This window comes from Ammospiza nelsoni, chromosome 27 (genome assembly GCF_027579445.1).
Source record: "Ammospiza nelsoni isolate bAmmNel1 chromosome 27, bAmmNel1.pri, whole genome shotgun sequence".
Taxonomy (NCBI): domain Eukaryota; kingdom Metazoa; phylum Chordata; class Aves; order Passeriformes; family Passerellidae; genus Ammospiza; species Ammospiza nelsoni.
In genome coordinates this window covers 5,138,874-5,164,281 of record NC_080659.1, presented here as the reverse complement: position 1 = coordinate 5,164,281, position 25,408 = coordinate 5,138,874, and the positions used below count along the sequence as shown (strand labels likewise).

The window sequence follows — 25,408 nt, the reverse complement described above, 5'->3', positions numbered from 1 at the left end:
GCACAATGAGCAAAAATCCCCACTATTCACCCCAATTCCTCTGCTGGGGTGACCCTTAATTCTCTCCAGCACTACAGGCCCAGCTTGGTCTAAAGGAGTGAGACAAAACTGAGTTAGGCAAAAGGAGCTGGGCTCCCTTCAGCCAAAGCTCAGGGCTGAGTCAGACCCACAGTCACAGGGGCAGGGTTTGCCCCTTCCCTCGCTTCTTCCTGACCACAACCACATCTGCACACTCCCTGATCCTCCCCAGACACACACAGGGCCCTTTCATGCTGGAGAAGCCCCAGAGCCCGGCTGCTCTGCATTGACGTGCCCATGCAGGGAATTCCAGCTCCTGGCTCCCACCACAAAGCAGGCGTGGCTGGGGGAGATGGGCACTGGTTCCTCCATGGCACCACTGGGATGCTGGGGGAGGCTCAGACCCACGGCCCTGCCCCTGCCCTGCCCTGCAGAACCTTTGTAGCACCTTGGTGAAGGTCCTGCTGAGCCCACTGTGCCTCCTGCAGCCCCCCAGAGCCACAGAGGGCCAGCAGAAAGCACCAGGACCAGCACTGCTCATATTTGGGTGTTTCCCACTCAATTGCCAGCCTTGCTCTGCTGGTGGAATCCAATGAGGGACCAAGGAGGCAGATTTCACCTGGTTCACCCCCAGAACCACCACGAGGAGATCTCAGGTCATTGAGACCTGAAGCCCTTCACAGTGCTGGGAGGAAGCAAAGAAAGAAAAACCCTTTTTTGGAGGCAGGTGCACGGGAAAAAAAAAAGGTTTTTGGTGCAGGATTCATGCTGAGATGCTCAGGCCAGAACCAGGTGTGAGCCCAGTGCCTGGGGAGCTCTGGGATGCAGCACCTCCACCTTGGCCAGGTGTATCTCCAGCTGGTGTGCCAGTGGGGATGGGATGTGAAAAGGATGAGGATGGGGATGGGAATGGGATGGGGATAGGATGGGATGGGAATGGGATGAGAATGGGGATGGGATTGAGGATGGGATTGAGGATGGGATGGGGATTGGGATGGGATGGGGATGGGATTGAGGATGGGATGGGATGGGGTTGGGATGAGAATGGGATTGAGGATGGGATGGGATGGAATGGGGATGGGATGGGATGGGGATAGGATGGGATGGGGATGGGATGAGAATGGGATTGAGGATGGGATGGGATGGGGATTGGGATGGGATTAGATTGAGGTGGGGATGGGGATTGGGATGGGATGGGGATGGGGATGAGATGGGGATGGGATGGGGATAGGAGGAGATGGGATGGAATGGGGATGGGGATGGGGATGAGATGGGGATGGGATGAGATTGAGGTGGGAATGGAGATTGGGATGGGGATGAGACAAGATGGGGATGGGAATGGGAATGATATTGAGATGGGGATGGGAAAAGGATGGAGATGGGGATAGGATGGGGATGGGATAGGGATTGGGATGGGATGAGATTGAGATGGGAATGGGGATGGGGATGAGACACTGGCTGGAGATACACCTTGTCCAGGATGGAGGTGCTGCATCCCAGAGCTCCCCAGGCACTGAGCACACACGTGATTCTCGCCTGAGCACCTCAGCATGGATGCTCCAAAAAAGGGTTTTTCTTTGTTTGCTCCCTCCCAGCACAGGAACCCCAGCTCGCAGCTTTCCTGCTCATTTCGTTTTCAATGAGTGAATTAGCAGGCAGCCAGCTGACTTGAACATCCCCTTATCTCTGCACCAAGCTCGCTGCCGAGGATTTGCATAATTTTAATCTTTCCCACCAATGAGCATGAAAAAATGAGTTTTCCACTATTTTATCTCCTATTTGTGTTCAATAAACAGAGCTGGCGGCTCTGCTCCGGGGGTTCACACTGGGAACAGCGAGGAAGAGGAGGGGGAAGTTCCCATCTCCAGCACTCAGCCATGTCAAGGGTTAAACCAGAGGGGGAAGGCTCTGCAAAACTGCTCCACAAGCTGCAGCTGGAGATGGGTTTGAAACCCAAATTTCCTCATTCAATCCCAGCTGTTTTCTCCAGAGTCCCTCTCCTATCCCCCAGCTCCAGCTGTCCTTCCCATCACCAGGACCTTTGGTTTCCCTCCCAAGCAAAGAGTTTGCTGGACTCACCCCAAGTGCAAAGCTGCAGATCCCAGGAACATCAGGGCTCCAGGGATGGGGCGGGAAGAGCTTGGAAAAACGAGGTCCCACCTGGAGGAGCCTCCTTGTGCAATCACAGGAGCCATGCAAATGTGGGGACACGCGGAAAGCTGCCAACGCAGGGCTCCAGGGGTTTTGTTTTTAATTAAATGCTTTAAAAGAAAAGCACACCCCAAATATTTCAGCTTGTCTGCATTGAAATAAGGCACTAAAAAGAGAATGGTGCTGCTGCGCTCTTTAAAACGTTATTTTGGGCAGCACACAGAGGCAAGGCAGGCTTGGTGTGGATTACAGCTGGAAATCAAGGAAAGGGAAATGCAGAGAAAGCTGAGGCTCTCCCTGCTGGTTCCCACTCACAAACAGAGTGCAAGGTACAAATGTGGAAACACTTTTTAAACGTCTTTCCTCCCTATGGAGCCAAGTGCAGGTCAGGGCACACCCCAGCCAAAGGCAGGGGCACATCTCCACCACCTCCAGAAAACCCGGGCTGGCTATTGCACCCAGGTGTTGCAAAATGTGGAATATGTAAAATTCTCTTAAGTCAGAATGTTCTTTGATGTTTGGCCTTTGTATGCTTTCAAGCCTAATCAGCAAAAAAAGGGAGATTTAATCCACGAAACAGAGTAACAAACAAGCTCTAAGTGATATCCAGGTGTTAAAAAAACTAATTACTTGCTGGTAGAATTGCCTTGTTAAAGTTTAGGGCTGGACATGCTCCTCATGATCTCAGAGCTAGAGGGAGGTTAACAAAGCTTGGAAAGGAGGATGTACCACTGATAATGGATGCAAAGAATGCAGAATTTACAGGCCACAAGGACATCTGGCAGCACTCCAAAGATAATGAAGGAACTAATAAAGCCAAGTCAGCAATTGTGCTGAAATCAGCTCCAAGTGGGTAAAGGGGAATTCTGGCAGGAGCAAACCACGACCACGATTTTTGTGGGCATCTCAGGGAGGGCCCAAGGGCTGGTTTGCCCCAAAATGCAGGGATTAATGGCAGTGGGGTGACTCCCAGGGCTGGTCCCCTCCTTCCTGGGACTGTGGAGCACCATGGAGAGGATGGAACATGGGGTGCAATGTTAATCCCAGCAGCTCCAAGGAGCCCATTCCTGCCTCTCCTCCCACTGATCCTGCCCCCACCACACAGCCTCTGCCACCACCCATCTGCACCCAGAGGTGCAATTACCTCTCTAGCTGTGCTTAGGAACCATGTAATCTTCCAGACCAAGAACATAATTAAAGAGTCCGAGTGCTTCGGGATGGAGACCTCGCTCCTGCCACCACTTTGATCTTCTCTAAAAATTCCCCAGCACAGCAGCCCCGTGCCAGGGCCAGCTCAGAGCCCTGCAGTGCTGGGTGTCCCGCCAAGTCAATGCCCCCAAATGCCCCAGGAAGGGTTTTCCCCCCTGGGAACCAGCCCTGCTGCCCCTGGGGTTCCCCAGGGGTCGCCTGTGCCAGGAAAGGTTAATTCAGATTTAACTCTAATGCGCTTTATCTAACCAATTTTAAAGCCTTGGGTAGGCAGACTAATTGGGAATTAAGGGGCTTTGATGAGCACTGCCCTCCCAGCAGAACCAATGTGGAGCGGCACCCAGTTCATGCCAGACAAATCCAGCTTCCAGGTGGGATGGAGAGGCACAGGGAAATGGAAAATTGCACAAGGGAATATCAGAACCCAAAGAGTTTTCCCCAGAAAAGGAGGCGGAGGGACAAGAACAATAACAGGGAGCAGGCAGAGGGAAAAGAGAAAAGCAAAACCCAACTCTGAAAGAGCCCTGGGGAAGAGCCACTCGCCCAGACTTGCTGTAATTGCACTCCTACTGTGGGTACAAAGCTCCTGCCTTGGCCCTCTCATAAAGCTGCAAGAAGGGAGGTGAAAGAAATATTTTTTTTTTTTTTTTAAATATATCCCGAAGGGTCAAAACAACCTTTTAACTTGTCAACTAACAAGTTCAAACAGGACTGCAAGCGCTGCTTTCCATAGCTCCCAGGGAGACACATCCAGAGCAGCAGAGCTCAGGTCCTCAAACCCTTCCAGCTTTTCTGAGAGCCAGAAAAACCAAGGTAAAGGTACTGGAAATGGACACCAAAACCACTTGGACCCCAAAACCACTTCCCAGCAGAAGCAGCAGCCTGGGCACTGGGATCCAGCACTGTGCTGGTGTTCACAGGGGTCTGACGATGAGGAAGAGATGAGGATCTGACTCCATGTTTCAGAAGGCTTGATTAATTATTTTAAGATATATATTATATTAAAACTATACTAAAAGAATAGAAGAAAAGGTTTCATCTCAGAAGGCTGGATAAGAATAGAAAAAGAAGGAATGATAACAAAGGTTTGTGGTTCAGGCAGAGAGTCCAAGCCAGCTGACTGTGATTGGCCATTAATTAGAAACAACCACATGAGACCAATCACAGATGCACCTGTTGCATTAACAGCAGATAATCAATGTTTACATTTTGTTCCTGAGGCCTCTCAGCTTCTCAGGAAGAAAAAATCCTAAGGAAAGGATTTTTAATGAAAAGATGTGTGTGACACAGCACAAGAACCATGAGCTGCAGCCCAGCTCCATCACCCACATCCTTCCCTGCTGCCTTCCAGCACACGAGTTTCCACATCCTTCCCTGTAATTAAACCTTCCCCTGCCAGCACAGATCCATGGCCCATTCCCTCTTCCCTTTTCCCTCTTACCTTTGCAAATGGTTCAGCCAAACCCAAGCAAATCCCCAAGAAAAACATTATTTTATTTTATTTTGGAGCCCTGCTCCATGCAAACCCAGGGCTGGCACAGCTTTAGCCTGAGCTTGTCTGGGCATTGCCCAGCAGCCAAAGCACAGATGGAGCTCCCACGAGGCAGGCAGGGAAGGAAAAGCCAAGGGACCCCACAAGTTCTGCCCTCACTTGTTGTTTTACAGGGAAATTTAAGTCTGCTTTGATATAACCTCCTCCTCCTGAGGCTGCTCAGCCCATACAGAGCCTGCAAGTAACCAGCGAGGAAACAAAAGCAGCATCCACAAAGCTTCTGGTGCTTATTTCAGTAAATCCAAACCTTCCTCAGCTCCCCTTGGCTGCCTGTGCCAGGTCTGGACACCATCCATGTCACCCCAGTGTGAAAACAGGGGCACAAAACTTCCAAAAAACTCACTTTTATCGCTTGAAGTGCTGGCCTGGGGGATGTCCTGATGGGGGTCCAGCACAGCTCAGGCTGGATGCTCCTCTTCCCTTGACTTTCAGGCTATTTTATGTGCCCAGTGCACTCCTTCCCAGCCAGAATCCACGTGAGGAAGGACCAAAGGGGTCTGGAGGTGCCCTGGGGGTGCTGAGCCCCTGCTCTGTCCCTGCAGCCCTTCAGAGCAGAGCTGTAAAATCTGGGATTGGTTTCACAGGTCTGTCCCTGGTGCATCTGTGGGGACACATGTGCAGCACAGCCCGGGACAAAGCTGATTTTCAGGTTCTGAAGCGATCAGAGGAATGCTCCGACGAGGACTTTCCTCCGCTTGGTCTCTGTGTTTTTCTTTTTTGGCTCCTTGCGCAATATTTACAAGGGGAGAAAAGGTGTCTGAAGCAGCAGCTTATAAACACAAGCATTTTTGTAAATCCTCCTCCCACTTCCAAGATTGTATCAACAAAAGAAAAGAGGAGGCAGAAAAAAAAAAAAAACAACCCCAAAAACATAAATAGGAGTTTCACATTGACAGAGTCTCTTTGAACAACTTTCAAAGAGCTCCAGTACCTGTTCTCCCATTTGATTTTGGCTTTTTTCAGAATATCTACAGCGTGTTCCTCCACGTACCAAAGGAATCCACCAGCCCAGGTCCCTTTTCTGAGCTGGAAGGGAACAGCCCCGGCTCAGCAGCTCTCCCAGGACTGGCAGGGGTTTGGGCAGTCCAGGACAGCCAGAGGGAATTCCTGAATTCCGACACCACTGGAGCTTGTTGCTCTGGCCATTATTGATATTTGCCATTCCCAACTTGTGCCAACGTCAGAGCAGGAGATGGAGGCCAAGAAGAAGAAGAAGAAGGAGAAAGGCTGGACACACCCAGTTCCCTCCATCTTGCCTCCTGAACCCCCATACCCAAAACCCCAAAATCTCCTTTTCCACCCAGTGATAACTTCCCTAATATTCTACCTAAACTGTTGTGGCTTGCAGATCTTCATACAAGGTTGGTAACTTGCTCCATGGGTCATAACCAACACCCTCAGGTGTTTTGGGCTCCTGTCAGGGTCTCTGAGCCCCCTGGCAGGGGTTTGGGCAGTCCAGGACAGACAGAGGGATGTCCTGGCTCCTGACACAGGGTGAGGAGGGAAGGGGAAAAGATCAGGACCCAGCAGTCCCAGGAAGCACTGCTGGACCAGGGTATTTCCATCACACCCCATGCCAACCCATGAGAATCAAATTCCCACTTTACCCTTCCCACGCTGCCCAAATCTCTCTGCCTCAGTTTCCTCCCCTGCTCAGTGACTAGAAGATGCTGGAGAGCTTTTTAACACCACCAAGTATCTAATTCACTGAAGATGATTAAGTGCCTTAAAGATTTCTGAAGGAGCCACTATAGGAAGGCATTAATTTAAATATCTAGTGGCACAGAACATAATGCCAGGCAGATTTCCTTCCATTCTTTTATAACAGCTTAATAATCCTCAAAATAGTTTCATTGTTAACACTCCTGTTGTGTATTTTATTAGGGCTTTTTAAACTGCAAAGTAAGGTAAACACTCCACATTTCTCTAACACCTACCAAAGAGCTTCTGAGAGAGAATCACTTAAATCTTCACAAACGCCGTGTGGGGGGACCAGCCCTGAGCATCATCCCCTTTTCATGGAAAATCCTCTTTTCACCCAGGATCCTGGGAGGCTGCAGGGCAGCAGGAGGCTGGTTCTTCCCCCAAATTCCAGCAGTTATTGCCTCCTTTTCTGCCCACAAAAGCAGCAGCACACCTTGCTGGCAGGGCAAGGACGCAGCAAGTTATTTATCTTTTAAACCACGGAAAGCCTGGGGGTGTTAAAGCCCGTCCAGACCCACAGAAAGCAAAGTGCACATGCCCTCCCCTTGATGCCTGGCACTGCCAGGTGATGCTGGCACTGTTTGCCATCCTCTAAGCCCTGCTGCGTCCCCTGGGGAGCCCACAGCTCTCGTTATCTCCATCCCAAAAAATGCAAAATGGAGCCACGGAACACCCTGAGCTGAGAGGGACCCACAGAGACCACCCAGCCCCAACCCCTGGCCCTGCTCAGCCCAACAATCCCACCCTGGGCATCCCTGGGATGTGTCCAAACACCCCTGGAGCAGAGCTGCACCAATGCTGTGGCTGGACAGGAGTGGGAGATGTTCAATTTGCAGATAAATCTCAGCTGGAGATAGGAAAAAAAAACCCAACAAACAAACAGGTTTGGTTAAAAAATAAGAAAAATGAAACAAAGTTTTCTAAGGTCTACAGCAAAAACCACCCTCCCCTCCAAGAAAATACACAGAAAGGAAAATGCAGGATCAGCCAGAGTTGCTGATGGAGAGGCCCCGGGGTATAGTCAGCTATTGAAGTTTTGCAACATAAAGCCTAAATTATTTATTATTATTATATTTTTTTTCCTAGAAAAAGAGAGGAACAAAGCATCTCCCTCCTCAAAAGTTAACAACTGTGCGACATCATCTCCACATTGTCTCCCTGTTTTATCACCACAGCACAGCGCCGAGCAGATTCCACCCCGGGGCAGGCACAAAACCACAGGGCCACGGTTTCTAATTATACCCTCTATTCTCAGGGAAATGGTTTATTTATTAGCTCTTTGAGCTTCCCTTTCATTCATCCTCAGCCCCAGTCCCGGCAGCGAGGGGCTCTCGACAAGAGGAAATTTATTAGGTTTTCTCCTTTTCTCCCTCTCCACCTTCCCTGCTCTCCCACCCAGGCTCTCCCTCCTCTCCCCACTCAGCCTCATCACTTTTAATTCAATAACTTGCAGTATAATTACTCCGTAATAACACCATTATCTTAACATTTACTCAGCAGCTGTGATCCCCTTACAGCGAGGCGAGGAGGGAGAGGAGAGGGGATGCTCTGGGGACAGCGATGGAGAGGGGCCAAAAATCCAAAATTCCCCTCCCTGGCTGAGCCAGGGAGGAAGGGGCAGTGCTGGGGGGCTGTGATATTTATACAAGATATACATTTATATAAGATATTTAAACAAACAAGGCCAGCCCCTCAATTCCATCTCCTCTCCTCAGCATCTGAACCAAGCTCTGCAGTGATGGGGAAACCTCTCAAACCCACACTGAGCTCCCAAAAAACTCCTAGAGTCAGGGAAACAGGGGCAGACAAGAGGGAAAGAGCCACTGGGGGATAGAATTGTGCTTTCTGCAGTAACAAAGAGCAGCATCTCCTGCAAAGCCCCCTCTTTAAACACAAATATCAACCACCCATCCATTATCCCAGCCACTGCTGCCTGCAAAACTGGGTTTAATTTTTACTCCAGAAACCCTGCAGAAAATGGTTTTCACATCCCACAACAGCACATCTGGTAAATAGGGTAAGAAATTCTTCTAAAGCCAGACACTAAAACTCCAATAACTTGTGCAGCAAATGAGGCAGAGAACAGCCCATTTAGTACCAGCCAAGCCCAGCTCCCAGCCTGCCTAGAAAGGCAGAATTTCACCCACAAGCTTCACCCAGGCCTGACAGGGAGCTCAGGTGTTGGCACCTCCTGCCTCCCTCGCTGTGGTTTGATTCTCTGAGATATTTAAACAAACAAGCCCACTGCATATTTAGGCAGAAATGTTCCTACACGCACCATTGAAAAAGCAAGTTACTACAGCCCCTGCTGAAGGCAGCAGGAGTTTGAAGCCTACAAGGTGAGGTCAGGCTTGCAGAGATATCAGATCCCAAAATCACACCCGAAACTGAGCGCAAATGCCAGCGCTGAGGGAGAATTCCCACTCAGATGTGTCTGTTTCACACACAGAGGGGTAAACACCGTTTATTTTGATCGATTATCCGTCGTGTGATGCGGAGCTGTAATTCCATCAAGCCATCAAAGCCATTCGGCAATTATATATATCACGGCAGGAACGTGCAGGAGTTTTGCCGTGTGAAACCCAAAATGGCATTTCCTCACTTTCTATTGCTGCACACTGGCTTGTTTTTTCAATAATGCACAAGCAGATTATTTTGCTTTTCAAATTTGTTTACATGCCTCTCATACCCCAATTCACTGGGTATGCCAAAGCCAGATCCCATTAGCATTAATCAGACATTTTGCACCGTCCTCCCCTCCACAGGAAATTTCCAAAGCAAGCTCAGAGTGAAACGCAGGCTGTGACGAAAATCACACCCCTGCCACCACAGCCCGGCCCCCTGGAAATGGCTGAAAATCAGCAAAACCCAGCCCTTGTGTCATTCATGTGGAAAAGGAGACTTCCCACTCGCAGGGATGCTACAGGGAGCTCTTGCCACAGCTCAGGTTTCATTATTTATAATATTATATAAACCCCGTGCTACTGAATAGCTCTTGTGCACAGACATGATTATATGTGTGTGCATTATCGTAATTAAACTCACAATAAAGGGAATCAGATGGCTCACGATGCATTATCTAGAAACTGTCGCTGAGTTTTTACACCTATTTAGTTTGAGTTCAGTAGAAGTGACAGCCCCCAGCTCTTGGACACTCCCAATGGCAGCAGCTGCTCTGCAGGCTCAGATTCCTGAACATTCCCTCCTTATTCCTCTCCTGCAGGAGCTGGGCAGAGGAAAACCCTCACAGAGCTTCCTCGAGCCCATCCTCTCCAGCCCAGAACAGGAGCAATTCCCAAAATCTGGGCAAAAAGCAGCAAATGTGGAGCCCCACTGGTGTCAGTGGGCTCAGGCTCAGCTGCAAACACATGGAAGAGAAAAATCATTCAGGATTTGCAAGAGGTGATGGCAAAATTATCCCTACCTGTGATGGGAGCAGATTTCATTTGCTCCTCTGCTCTCCCAGCCCAGCAAGGAACTGCCCAGGCAGAACTCCACTCAGCTCGCTGGGATTATTTGCCTTTGGTGGTTTTCTTTCTTTAAAGATAAAAATAAATCCAAGCACTTGGCTTGAATTGTGGGCCCTAAATCAGTACCCATAATCTGACTTTTAGAGTTTTTGGGGGAGAAAAAAAAAGGGAAAGGAAAAGCCATTCTGAGCTGTGGGCTGAAATGCCACCCAAGATAAACCAAAAAAAGCACTAAACATTGAGCCATTAAGTGAGAGAAGACTACAACTTTGATGTGACACTTGGCTGTTTGCTGGCACTGTAAACTATTGCACACTAAAAAAGTTTGTTAAATGCTCCATAAACTTTAACACATTGCTGAAACACTTTGAACTGAGGATTTTATTTGGTTATCCACAAACCACGCTTGGTTACAGGCAAGGAACAGCAAATGCAGATTTTTCTCAAAAAAAAAAATTTCTTTCACTTGGAAACAGTGAAATGAATACAGGTAGATTTAGGAATTTGTAAGAAGGCACCCACATTTGGAATTTGTAAGATTTAGGAATTTGTAAGAAGGTCTGTGTTAGGAGAGCCAAAGCCTCACACAGGGATTGAGGGGTTTTGGGGTTCCTCTCTTTTCAGTACCCCAACCTTTACATTTTTAGGAATAACAAGTCCTGGACATCAAGCAGAGGCAGGAGAATGGTGAAGCACTAGAAGAGTTCTGCAAATCATGAGGAAAACAGCACAGTGGAGTCCACACTTCACCTTTTCTGTGGGTTTGCCTAAACTTGCACTTCCAGAGCAATTCCAGTTCTAAACCAGAGTACAGCCAAGAAGCAAAACTAATCTTAAAATAAAAATAAATCTCCAGTTTTAATATTAATGGTTATTCCTTGCCACAAATTAAAAATGTATCTTTCTCCTGACTTTGACATTTTCTTCCCCAAAGCAGGAGGGAAGGAAATCAACTCCCCAGAGTGGCAGCAAGGTGTGAAGCACAAGTCACCCACTCCCATCACCTTGAATCCACTGAAATTTCACAAATTTCACACTGGACCTGAGACACCTTCCAAAGGAATGTTTTGCCCAACAAAACTTGCTGAAAACCTTAAAATTCCCCACCTGTCTTAAGCATCACTGGCTTTGCATAAAAGCTAAAGCCACTTTTAGCATCTTCCCTCTTCAGCCCAATGGAAAGTGTGCCCTGCTTGGGGACAGGGACGGATTTGGATCTCTCCATCCCAAAGACAGACTGGGATCGGCACCAAACCCACCTGTGCTGGCACAGGGGACACAAAGGGACAGGCACATCCTCCTGGCACAGGGGCTGCCGCAATTTCCTCGCGGTTTACAAGGAGTTGTTACGGCGGAGAAGCGCGGGCAGAATTTCATTCTGAATCACAACAGCACCCGGGGCTAAATCGCTCAGAGGATGGGATTTACACATCCCCACCTCTCAGGGCAGTGCATAAAGCAGGTTTGGGGCCATCACTCACGGGGGATATTGCTCTGGAGCTGCTGTCAGAGGTGTTTCATGGCCCACGAGCGAGCGGGGACGGCGCTCCACCCTCAGAGAGAAATGGACTCGTGGTAATGGAGTGCGATTCCTTCCCTGCAGGCACAGCCCTGCCACCACCAAACACGTCAGGCTGCAGGCTCTGGTGATTCATCGAGTCCTGCAGCACCCAAAAAGCAGAGCTTAGAGGAATTACCTGTCTGGGTGAAGCTTCTCCTTGATCCGAGCCAGCACTGCTTGGCACAGAGCTGGCACAGAGGAGAACGTGCCCATGGCTTGCTGTGCCATTCAAATATCAAATCTAGAAATGCTGGAGAATTTCTAGGTTCTCCAGCATTAAATAAAATAAAAAATAAATAATAATAACATAAAAATAAAAATTAATAAAACAAATCATAAATAATGATAACATAATAAAATAAATAATAATAAATAATAAATATAATAAAATAGTAATAAATTTTATATAAATATATAATGTTTATAAATAATATTATATATTTATAATATATAATATATTATTATAATTCTATAATAATATAGAATATATTATATTATATACTGTACTATATACTATATAATGTATAATACATAATATATTATCTATTATCTATTGTAATAATTATATATTCATAATAATAGGAAATATTTATAAATAATATAAAATTTATATAATATATAAAATAAAAATAATAAATACAATAATAAATAATAAAATAAAATATAAATAACCACATTTTCTCTCCTCCACACATACTCAGTGCTCCAGGAACAAGGCGTGGATGGCACCAGAGCACTCCCAGAACAGGACTCACTGCAAAACCAGAGCCCTCCTGGCTGCTGGAGCCCTTCTCCAGCAGGACAGAACCCAGCTGGGCAGCCTGGAGCTCTGCAGGTCCTTTCCAGCCCCAGCCATTGTGTGACACTGATTTTCCCTCCCTCCCCAATTCATGCTTGGGGCTCCAGCCTTCAGCTGCAGAGCAAACACCAGGTCTTGGTTAGTGACATAATCCTCTGAATCCCAGCAGCTCCCATTTCACAGGACACAGCTGTTCACTTCCCTGCACGCATTTTTGTAGTCACTTCTTCCCTCCTTCCCCCCCTCCCCCAGATTTTTTCTGCCTTTTGCTGCTAAAGTTAAATAAACACATTTTCAGGATAAGAGTTGTAACTTTATCCCTTATTCTTCATTCCCCTGTCATCTTCAGACCAATATTTAAAGGTTTTGTGTCCTCAGAAACCTCGCAGACACCAGGTTTGCTGCACTGCCACGGCCCTTGGCCACCACTTTGTTCAACACAGAGAAGAAACCAAAATTCACACGGCAGTTCAGCACCTTGGCATTGTGCAACGCGAGGAAGGACCAAAGATCCCAGAGTCCCAACACTCCTCATTTCATCTTCTGCAATACCATCCTCATCTCATCTCATCCCAACGTTCCCCCCATTGCACGCGAATTTCCTGTTCCTCCTTGCTCCCAATTTTCCCAGTTTCTGATGGAAAAGACGCAAAGAAAATCCTGAGGGTTCCAACATCCTTCCCACATGGAACAACCCCAAAAAACCACAGCCCCCCAAAAAACCACAGTCCAAAAAAAAAAAAAAACAAAAACCCAACCAATCCCAAAAAAAACACAGCGCCCAAAAAACATAGCCCCAAAAAAACACAGCCCCAAAAAAACACAGCACCAAAAACCACAGTCCCAAAAAACATAGCCCCAAAAAACACAGTCCCAAAAAAAACACAGCTCCCAAAAAATCCCTAATTTCCTACTCCTTCACTGAAGGACATCAGCAGAAGGTGCCCCATGTGCCCCTCCAGAGCTGCCAATCCCCACTTGGTGACCTCAGGGACAGAGATGAACAGGGCCACGCAAAGCACCCAGATCCTGTCACGGAGCATGGGGAGAGGCTGCTGCTCGCTTCCTTAAGTAAAGGACAAAGTTTTAATTTAAGCTGATCTCCGGGGAGAGAAGAAGGTTATTGAATCCATAGGAAGCAGCAGGGAATGAACTGAGTGACCCCGAAGCCAGGCACGAGCAAGGAGGGTTCCCAAGGGTGACAAAGCTGGGGGGACACACCAGAACCAGATTTGCTGTGGATTTTTTTCATCCCCTGCTCAGGACACACACACACACACACATTTCCCTTGTGCTGCCTCCCAGAGCAAACAAATGTCATCTCTTCGGGGAAAACTGGAAAGAATATTTTCTTCCCAACCCTTCCAGCCCCTCTGAATCCTCCCCCTCTGCAGCTTGCCCCTAATCCCCAAATTCTCTCTCTACCTGCGGGGAGAGCTGAAACCCAAGCCGTCCCCTCCCCCAGCCCTCCAACCACACTAATCCATCAAATTCCCGGCCTTGCAGCCCACCCCCAGCCCCGACAGCAGCAATCCTGGCACCAGATGTCCACTGACAAAGGCAGAGCCGAGCATCAAAAAGCAATTGCCCATCACCCCTGTCCCGATGGGGCTCCGGGCAAAAAAAAAAAGCTGAGTTCAAAGCCCAGAGCAGCATCCCAGCATCTTTGTGCCACTCCCACCCCTCGCAGGAGGGACCACCGCCCTCTCTGGGGACAAAACTCCAACCACCTCCGAGCCCACCGAAGGGTTACAGCTCCCCTCTGGCATCAGGGATTTAAACCAGGGGTCACTGATAGAAAACAAAAGGGATTTTATTTAAAAAAAAAAAAAAAAAATTAAAAAAAAAAATCAAACCCTGAGCAAGACATCTGTGCAGTGTCCACACGAGGCCGAAGCTGCATTAGAAGGGACTTTGTTGGAAGAGCGCTGCTCCGCTCCCGGCACCCTCCGCGCCCTGCCAGGGCTTTGCTCTTTGCTGGCCAAACCCAGCTCCAGATTGGCCATCTGGATTATCTGGTTTAGCTAAACCTGACTGCCAGCCCGGCCTTGGAGACGGCACAGCCATCTCCAGGGACCTGCTCACAGAGAGGGGTGCAGGGAAAGATAATTTCCCCGTCACACCCTCGGTAACCTTTCAAACACACAATTTTTTTACCTTTTCTCCCTTTCCCTTCAGTTTAGTATATTGCTTCCAGTTACTACATCAGCCTCTGTCAAGTCCTGCTGGCTGTTCACTCTCCCAACCTCCACCATCATTTCACAAATGCAATTTCGAGCCTTCCCACATTTCCCCCGGAGAAGAAGAGACGTGTGGGCAGGCACAGCCTGTCCCAGCCACACAAGCTGGGCACGCCAAAGCCATCCCCAAAAATCTGTGTTAAAGGAGCCGGGATCAACACCCAGGAGAGGAACAACGCCCCGTTTCTACAGCTAATTAATTGCAGCAATCTTCCTGGCTGGCTTCTGAAAGGACTCCAGCTGATGGTTGTGAGCATCCCTCCTCCCTGCCACCCACGCTCCCTCCTCCTCCTCCTCTGCCACAAATCCGGGGGAAATTTGAACTCTCATTTTGCCTCTCACACCCAGGTTTAGTGCTGCTGCTACGGCACCATTTTATTTATGGTATTGCTTCTGCCGTTGTAACGATCCCACATAAATTCCACGTCCCGATTCCCCGACAATACTTGCTGCTATTATAATAATGATCCCATCTGAATGGCACAGGTGCCATTATCAGAAAATCTGTTTGTAATAGGGAAGCAACTGTAAAAAAAGGCATTACACCCAAATGAACTACTTAAGGATTACCATAACCAGGGGCCTTGCCTCAATTCCCTCTGCTGCTTCCTGCCTGCTCAGAAATAGATAGCAAGTCAAAATTAGCAGGTAAGTCATCCTGTGATTTGGGAGCTGGTGCTGCAAACTGAGCACTCTGTGGCTTCATCACACAAATAAAATCTACCTCCGCACAGATTTAATAAAGAATTTTTGCAATGCACTTACTGAGTGCTAACGAGAGCACTAATCAGCACATGGAGAAATGGAAACACACCCTTACCGCCCCATAAAAGTAACCTGAAAATAGCAAGGAAGGGCAGAACAGCTCCTTTAAGAGTCCAAACTCACCCAAGTGCACGCGAGATCATGCAAAATTAGGGCAGAAGTCACTTCAGAAGTGGCATAAGAGACAAGAAAAATCAAGGTTTTGTAGAGGTGTGAGTTTCACAGACCTCAGATCTCCATCCCTGCCTCAGCCTGTGCACGTTCACAGCTCCCAGGTGCCTCCTGATTCAGGAAGTTTCACCTACCACAACAGTTATTACTCCTACAAAGGAGTTCTGGAAGGGCAGCTACTCCTTCAAAGAGAGCTTCCAACAGATGTTTTCCCACCGCCAGCACTCGAACAAACTCGGTGTCTCACACCTTCCACAGTCCCTAATTTTACCAGTCCGTTCTTCGCACCCGCAAACGCAGCATGAAATAAATTCGTACGCAACAAGATTGCGCTTCCCTGGCGCTGCAAACTCTGCCTACTCCGACGGCAAAGGAACAAAATGCAGCCAGGGTTCAAAATCTCTTCAAACAGAGGGCAGAGGATGGCTGGGGGGGGAGTGGTAATGGGATGCAGTGCCTTTCATCCCCAGGTGAGCCTCACACCTCAGCGCAGGTGAGCAGCCTCACCAAGCTGTTACTACACAGAAGGCAGCACGAAATGAGGATCCAGCTCTCAGCTGAGCGGTGTGTTTTGTGGAGATAAACAAAACTCCACAACTTTTGTGAAAGTTGTGAAGCCGGTGTGTTTATTACAGCGCTGGACACGTGTGGGAATTGACACGTGTACCTCTGGGGACTTCAGGTCCCTTTTCATCCCCCTCTCAAACACATATCCATGCAATTTCACAATAGGTTCATACATTTAATTTTTATGAATTTTGCGTGATATTTGCTAGTTCTTCTTTATCAGAAAGAATTCTTAGGTCAGGTTGACCTGCTCTCACAGCAGTCTCTGTCTCTCTCTATCACACTCTGTCTCCCCCACCCCCCATCTTTTATGAAAAATCCTTTCCTCAGGATTTTTCCTCCTGAGAAGATGAGAGGCCTCAGGAACAAAATGTAAACATTGATTATCTGCTGCTGTGGAATGCAACAGGTGCATCTGTGATTGGTCTCATGTGGTTGTTTCTAATTAATGGCCAATCACAGTCAGCTGGCTTGGACAGAGAGCTGAGCCACAAACCTTTATCATTCTTTCTTTTTCTATTCCTAGCTTATCTAGCCTTCTGATGAAATCCTTTCTTCTATTCTTTAAGTATAGTTTTAATATAAAATATATAATAATAAATCAAGCCTTCTGAAACATGGAATCACATCCTCGTCTCTTCCCTCATCCTCAGACCCCTGTGAACACCACCACACCCCTCCCTTATCTCTGTCCTTCACTGAAGCAGTTTCTCTGAGCTTAGGCTTTTTGCAGTCACACTACACAGCAAACTACACACTTAAAGATGCACATTCCACCTAAATCAAAATGGATTTCTACTGGTGACACCTCTCCTCGCTTTGGGCTGGATGATTCAGCCACGGCATTTTAGCTCTGTTCGCCGCCGGACCCCAGAGCTCTTCCCAGCAAGGAGCTGCGCGTTGCCATTCCCATTCTGCAGAGGGGAAGCCAGCAGATTGCCATTCCCCCAAAGGCTGTTTTTCTGGCACGCTCCTTAGAGATTAAATCTAGTGAAATAGCTTTGCCTTGCAAGAATCTGTACCCACAGGGCACTCAACAGCCAGGGTAAAGAACGTGTTTGAAACTTGCTGTGATCAAGGTTAAGAAACATAATAAAACACCGTATCCTGCTTTTCCAGCTCTTCGGGGTAATGAGGGATTTCCTCACGTATCTGCCGCAACTGTCACCTTCGCAGGAATTTAGTACTTGACACTAAATTCACTCTCTCTCTCTCTCTCTCTCCACACTGAACCTTCAGCAGGTTTATTTTGGAACCTCCACCTCCCCCAAAAAAAACCCAAAAAAACCCGATGCACATCTCTTCCAAGTCACAAAAGTATAATTGGGCCTCCTTCTCTGGTTTCAATGACTTTGATAAATCCCTGCTTTGGCTGCAGAGCGGGAGCTTTGTGGAATGGAGGGGATGTCTCACTCCCTGGGCTCTGCTCGGACTCGGCAGGAAAATTTGGAATTATTCTCCGGGAGACGCTGGCCCTCTTCCTGCGCTAGGGACCAACAACGATTTCCCGTGGAGATAAAAGGCAGCGATCCCTTCCCTGCCTCTCTCCGGGGCCGCTTTGGGAGCAGGAGCGCGAAGGAGCTCGGCTGCAATCTGGGGATGGACGGAGGAGGGGATGGAGAGGATGAAGGGGAGAGGAGGGGATGAAGGGGAGAGGAAGGAAGAGAAGGGGATGAAAGGGAGTGGAGGGGAGAGAAGGAGAGAGGAGGGGATGAAGGGGATGGAGAGGAGTGAAGGGGAGTGAAGGGATGAAGGGGATGGAGAGGAGTAAAGGTGAAAGGAGGGGATGAAGAAGATGGAGAGGAGGAGATGAAGGGCAGTGAACGGAAGAGGAGGGGAGAGGAGTGGAGTGAAGGGAAGAGCCGGGGATGAAGGGAAGTGAAGGGGAGAGGAGGGGATGAAGGGGATGAAGGGGAGTGAATGGGAGTGAAGCCTCCTCCTCCAGCCCCATCCCACCGCCCCCAGCCCCAGCCAGCCCAGCGAGGGGGCGGCAGAAGGCACCAATCCCCCTCCCGAAGGCTCCTTACGCAAATCACCGAGAGGTGCTAAACCAGCCCTGATTCACTCCGAGGCAGATTTCTCACTCCTTCCTTTTTACCCCTCAATAAACCCCGAGCAGCAGCGTGAGCCCCCAAAATGGCAGGGCTGGCTGAGCCCCACGCCAGCAAACACCGAGCTGGCTCCAGAGCAGGAAAGCGTCTCAGTGCAGGTGGTTTGTTATTCTCAGAGTCTCTTTCCAGCAGATGTTCCCCTGTACCATGTGTGGCAATCCCAGTGCGCTTGAATTTGTGATTTTTCCTCCGCTAAGTGACGTTTTCAGGAAAAGGGAAATTAAAGGATAACAAGATGCAGCTATAGAAAGACAGAGCTACACAGGCTAGAGAATTCTCTCTCTCTCTCTTTTTTTTTTTTTTTTTTTTTTGGAGAAGAATCATAATGTTAATGTTAGAAACCACTTTTCATATATAGCAATGATCAGCTTAATCTTTACACTTCTTTCCTTAGCTGCAGGAGAGTGTTCTCCAACAACGAACAATATAAATTTAAATTTAATTTCAACTGTTGCTATAACTGCCTCCAGTCAGACCAACTGCTGCGAATTCAAGTCAGAGCCTTGACATAAAAGTTACCTGAGTTACCCGCAACAGAAAAGTTCTTTGCTTTTGCCAAAGTGAGAAAAAAATAATAAAGGGATGAAATGTGGTAATTTCTCATGAAAGCTCCATCTACACAGTTCCCGCAGCCAAATGGAGTTTTTTTCACCCATCTATTACGTTTCTAAAATTACACATTTCAGACAAATCTGCATCTTGAGCTTGAGCAGTAGCCTAATAGCACTAGCAAACGAGTCATGTAAAGCCGAGAAAACGAGTTGTGTTCAATCCTGGGAACGGAGCACAGGAGTTGTGCAATGTTTACAGTGAATAAACTCTGCCCGTTACTCAAAGGCTGCAGCCCGTGTCCTGCCCCGAGAGCATCTCGGGCTGCCTCGAGCTCATTAAAAATAAAAGGCATTTCCAGCACGGAAAGGAAGCGTGGCACGAGGGGTAATTTGGGCAAGAGGGCGAGCTGCAGAGCCGCTCCTTTGTGCGGCCACGCTGGATGCGGCTCGCACATTTCCTCGCTCCGCAGCAAAACGCCCCTGCGAGCCCTCGGCTGGGGGAAAAAAGGGGGAGAGGGGAGAGGAAATGGGAGAGGGATGGGCAGAGCCAGGGGAGGGGGAGAGGGACGGGGAGAGGCAAAGGGAGCGGAATTGGGAGCGGAATTCCCTCCCCAGCGCCGCCCCGCAGCCCCCCTGCCATCCCCGCTGTCCCCATTGCCCACCGCCCACCCCGGGGCCCCTCCGCCCTCCCGAGACCCCCGCCCGTGCGCGCCTAGGGGCAAACAGCTTCCCCTTGTTTAAAAAAAAAAAAAACCCTTCCATTCGATAATTACATTTTCAAATCAAACCGACCGTCTCCCACTCGTCCCGGCGCTGGCGGCGTGCGGAGGCTGCGGGGCGAGGGCGGCCCGGGGACCCTCGCAGGGAGGGGGGAAGGACCCTCGGCGCAGGGAGGGACCCCCGACCCTCGCAGGGAGGGGGGAAGGACCCTCGGCGCAGGGAGGGACCCCCGACCCTCGGCGGAGCCCTCGGCGGCCCGGCCGGGCTGGGCGGGGCCGGGGCGGGGCCGGGGCGGGCCGGGGGCGGCGGAGGGGCCCGGCCGGGGGGACCCCGAGAGCAAAGCCGGGGGCTCCGCCACAGCCCGGTCACTGAGCGAGCCCCCGAGCCTGCACTGGGGCTCCGCCGGGGGCTCTGAACCCCCGTGCCGGACCCTCTCCGACATCGCCCCCATTCCCAAAAGCTGCTCCGTCCCCCCGTGCTGGACCCTTGGGATCCTCTCAGACATCCCCCCGTTCCACAAAGCTGCTCTGTACCCCCGTGCCGGACACTCTCCGATATCCCCCTGTTCCAAAAGCTGCTCCGTCCCCCCATGCCGGACCCTTGGGACCCTCTCAGCCATCCCCCCGTTCCAAAAGCTGCTCCGTCCCCCCATGCCGGATCCTCTCAGCCATCCCCCCCCGTTCCACAACGCTGCTGTGTCCCTCCATGCCAGACCCTCTCCGACATCCCCCCATTTCCAAAAGCTGCTCTATCCCCCCATACCGGACCCTCTCCGACATCCCCCCCCGTCCCAAAAGCTGCTTTATCTCCCCATGCCGGACCCTTTGGATCCTCTCAGACACCCCCCCGGTTCCACAAAGCTGCTCTGTTCCTCCACGCTGGGTCCTTGGGACCCTCTCAGCCATCCCCCCGTTGCAAATGCTGTTCTGTCCTCCAGTCCCAGATGCTGTGGGTCCTCTCAGCCATCCCCCCCGTTCCAAAAGCTGCTGTGGCCCTCCATGCCGGACCCTTGGGACCCTCTCAGCCATCCCCCCATTCCAAAAGCTGCTCTGTCCCCCCGTGCCGGACCCTCTCAGCCATCCCCCCCCGTTCCACAACGCTGCTGTGTCCCTCCATGCCAGACCCTCTCCGACATCCCCCCATTTCCAAAAGCTGCTCCGTCCCCCCGTGCCGGACCCTCTCAGCCATCCTCCCCCATTCCACAAAACTGCTCCCCACAATCACAGGAGAATCCCCTCGCTGCGCCCCGTTCACCAGGGTAGCCCGAATGGGAAACTGAGGCACGGGGCTGGGAGAACCCCTTGCCTTGCGATTCACGGCCATACAAAGCCCCGTACCAGTAATCTGTGATGAGGTAAGCTCTCACCTCTAAAATCACAAAAAATGAAATTAAAAAAAAAAAAAAAAGGAAGTAAAACCATCAACACAAGCCACAACCTCCTTCATTTATTTTTCATGGAGCTGCACAGCCGCGCTGAGCTCTTGCAGCCATCTGTAAAGGGAGAAGGTAATTCCTAGCCTAAGGACTTTAGAGTTTAAATAAGATATAAACTCAGCGTGAGAGGACAGCGAAGGGGGTGTGCAACAAAGGCTTTCTTCAGAGGGAGATTAGGATATCACCATTGCAACGTATACGCCTTTGCATTGACTCTATATGGGATTTCAGAGCAGCTCTGTTATCTCCAGGCAGGAACAAAACACTCTGTACTTGCTCTTTTCCAAATCACACCAAAAAAGTTGGAACCGACCAGAAAAAAAAAAACCCCGAAAAAAATCACAACAACAACAAAATTCCTTCTTCCCTCTGCTCCCCTCTCAATTTTGCCTGTTTTTTTTTTTTTTTTTTTTTTTCCTTTTCCACACAGAGAGATATTTTTCTGGGTTTTTTTGTTTTTTAAAAAAAAAAGCTCTGGGTTGAAAATCCTGGGTCATTTGGGAATTCTCAGAGCCAGCGGCCGGCCGTAGCAGGGCTGAGCACAGAGAGGTTCTTGGCAGGCCCCAGCGTGGAGAGGGCTGTGCTGGGAGAAAAGGGGGGGAGCTCGGGTGGGGGGCAAAAGAGGCCACATACATTTTTAGAAGGAAGAAAAAAAAAAATTTAAAAAACCAGGAGGAAAAAAAGAAAAAAAAAAAAAAAAAAAAAAGAAAAAAAGCGTCAGCGAGGCCTGCCTGGCGCACACACGCCAGCTCTGGGGGCTGGGAGCGGGGGAGCAGAGGCTGGGTGGATGGAAGTGAGGATCCAGATTGAAAACAGATGGGATTTTTCTTGCCAACCTGACATCCGAGACCGCGGGAGGCGGGGTGAAACTTCCCTTCAGAGAGGCTGGCAGCCAAGAGATATGGTTGGGGGGGCCCCCCCAAAAAAAAATTCCCAGTTTGGTTTGAAATCCCTCCTCGTTCCTGCTCGGCGCTGGGGCTCTGGGGTCAGCAGAGAGGAGCCTCATGGAGCCGGGTTGTTTTTTCATACTTTGAGGGGCTCGGTTTTACCATGAAGTGTCTGATTCATCTGTTCCTGCCTGCTGGAGCCCAGCCCAGCCTGGCAGTTAATACTTGCCCTGGGAGACATTTTAGGGGCATTTTGCGCTGCTGCGGATCCCTCTGCGTGTGCTCGAAAGGGAAACCCGTGTCTGTGCACAGAAATAACCCCACAGGGCACACGGGCCACAACCTCCACCCAGGGGTGAGCTGGGATGTAGGAAACATGCTGGAGTGGGGCTGAAAAATCCACATTTCTGTGTAAAAACGCACCATAAAAGGTTGGAGGACTCTTGGCACAGCCATGGGCACCTGAGCTGGTGGCCACCAACAGCCCGAGATGTGCAGGTTTAAGAAATTCAGGATTAAGGACACGAAGATGCTGAGAAAGAAAAGGAGCTGGGGAAATTCTGGAGAATTCCTGAGGGAGCTGAAAAGGGGCTCAGCCTGGAGAAAAGGAGGTTCAGGGGGGACATTGTGGCTCTGCACAGCTCCTGACAGGAGGGGACAGCAAAAGAGTGACATCTTCAGTGCCATGCTTTTTATAAGCTACAAGAACGTAAAATTTGGTGGGGTGATGATTTATGATCATGGTTTGTATTTTTGTTTGGTTTTTTGGGGGGTGGTAGTTCTGGGGTTAATTCTGTGTTTGTTAGGGGGTGGTTATGGGGTGATGATGACAGTTGGTTGTTGTTTTTGATACTAGGAAATATAGAGGAAAGTTAATTGAAAGTGTATTGATGACATGATTTGGATAAGGTAGGGATATATGTTTTAATTATTTGATTAAAAAAAAAAAAAGCCAAGATATAAAAAAACAAATGCGTAAAATGGAATTTAAATATTAGCTCCTAGTAAATGGTAAAATAATTAATATGTCCAGCAACCATTACATTATCTGTATCTCCCTCACCCTGGGGATGCAGTGGGCACACGAGTCTGTGTGATGAGGGGGATATTTAACCCCATTTGGGGATAAAAATCACTGTAAAAAGGCACAAAGTCCTGCCCAGCTGCCCCTCCACCAGAGCACGGGTGTCCCACGGGCCTGGCAGGGATGTGGGCTCCCCGTCCCCCCAAGACTTCACAGCTACTTTCCAAACCAGAAACAAAAGTTAATGGTGTGGGCTTGACCACATATTTTCCAGGGGCTCTGGGAGACCAGCTCTCCCCAAGCCGGCTAACACACACTCTTTTCATTCAGAGCTTTAAATACCCAATTGTGTCTGTTTTCAGCACGCTCATTTTTAGCATTTTAATGATATGGTCCCCGGCTTTCACCCTCCTTGGATTGGCCCCAGCGTGGGGGGTTTTTTTCTTTTTTTTTTCCCTTTTTCCCCCCCCCCTTCTTTTTAGCATCTTGCAGAGCGAGAGGGGAAAGGGAAGAGGGTGAGCACGAGGTCACACATTTCTCCTCACCCCAGTGTTTTTGCAGCAGGCGGGGGGTCCTGCTGGGGACAAAGAGGAGCAGCCCCTCGGGCTGTGTTGGCTGCAAGGGCTCCATCCAGGGACAGACAGAGAGACAGACAGACAGAGAGCGGGCAACAGTGCCCACCCCAAACCTCCCTCACCACAGCCAGCCCTGCAGAGTGTGGGGTTTGCCATTGCAGAGTGTGGGGTTTGCCATTGTAATCCCCTTCCCTCCTTCCCCTGCAGGCAGGGCCTTCCCCCCTGGCAGGATTTTGCTTGGCTGTCCTCAGGGATGGGCAGGAGATCCAACTGGAAACAGCACCTGGGTTGGGTCTGCATGCCCATCAGTGCACTGACACAGTGCCCAGGGTGACACACAGTGACACAGGGTGACACAGAGTGACCCACAGTGCCCACAGTGCCCCACAATGGCCCATAGTGACACACAGTGACCCAGAGCGACCCACAGTGCCCACACTGACCCACAGGGCCCCATAATGACCCATAGTGACACACAGTGACCCAGAGCGACCTACAGTGCCCACACTGACCCACAGTGCCCTAGAGTGACCCAGAGTGTCCACAGTGACCAACAGTGCCCCCTGTGACCCACATTGCCCATGGTGCCCCAGCAGAGCCAGGCAGGAGCAGGAGACTCACAGCTGCACCTGAGAGACCCTGAACTCCCCCTGCCACCTTTGCCAAGCACTGTCCCCTTCCCCAAGCACATCCTCTCTCTCCTGTCACAGACATCTTTTATGAAAAATCATTTCTTTAGGATTTTTTCCTCCTGAGAAGCTGAGAAGCTTCAAGAACAAAATGTAAACATTGATTATCTGCTGCTGTGGAATGCAACAGGTGCATCTGGGATTGGTCTCATGTGGTTGTTTCTAATTAATGGCCAATCACAGTCAGCTGGTTCAGACTCTCTGAGCCACAAACCTTTGTTATTCATTCTTCTTTCTTTTTCTATTCTTAGCTAGCCTTCTGATGAAATCCTTTCTTCTATTCTTTTAGTATAGTTTTAATGTAATATATATCATAAAATAATAAATCAAGCCTTTTTGATTTATAGAGTCAGATCCTCATCTCTTCCCTCATCCTGGGACCCCTGTGAACGCCGTCACACTCTCCTGCCATCCCCAGCACCCCATGCCAACCTCCAGGGATGTCCCATCCCCTCTGCCCCACACCCCACATCCCCACCAAGCTCCTTCCCAGGCCTCTCCAGCTTCAGCCGCTCAGAGGATTTTTTTTCATATTTTTTTTCCCCCGCCAAGTAATATCGAAATGATATTTATTAAATTTGCTCTCTAAGTCCCTCAATCTGCTCCATAATACAGTGGATCTGCGAGGTGGTTTCACTGATCCTGCCTCAGTGAGACCAGATTAGCAGAGATGATCCCGGCTTTGCAGCTCCCTCAGCCCACAGGGTCAGAGGTGCTGCAGGGAGGCAGAGCCTGCTGGCAGAGCAAGCCCAGGGCTGGAGAATGTCCCCAGGTAATTCCAGGTGCATGGTGTCACAGACATCTTTTATGGAAAAGCCCTTCCTTAGGATTTTTCCTCCTGAGAAGCTGAGAGGCCTCAGGAACAAAATGTAAACATTGATTATCTGCTGCTGTGGAATGCAACAGGTGCATCTGGGATTGGTCTCGTGTGGTTGTTTCTAATTAATGGCCAATCACAGTCAGCTGGCTCGGACAGAGAATCAGAGACACAAACCTTTGTTATCGTTCCTTCTTATTCCATTCTTAGCCAGCCTTCTGATTAAACCCTTCCTCCTACTCTTTTAGTATAGTTTTAATGTAATATATATGATAAAATAATAAATCAAGCCTTCTGAAACATGGAGTCAGATCTACATCTCTTCCCTCATCCAAGCACCACTGTGAACATGGTCACAGAATGGATGGATGGATGGATGGATGGATGGATGG

General features: G+C 49.4%; 1 protein-coding gene across 1 annotated transcript in view; it reads right to left on the bottom strand.

The window, feature by feature from the left end:
- The window catches only part of PTPRS (protein tyrosine phosphatase receptor type S), a 129,312-nt gene extending 109,534 nt beyond the window's left edge, over positions 1 to 19,778 (bottom strand). Inside the window, exon 1 of the mRNA XM_059489748.1 lies at positions 19,643 to 19,778. The gene's annotated coding sequence lies outside the window, so the exon portion shown is untranslated. The remainder of the gene's footprint in view (positions 1 to 19,642) is intronic.
- Between the last annotated feature and the right edge of the window lie 5,630 nt (positions 19,779 to 25,408).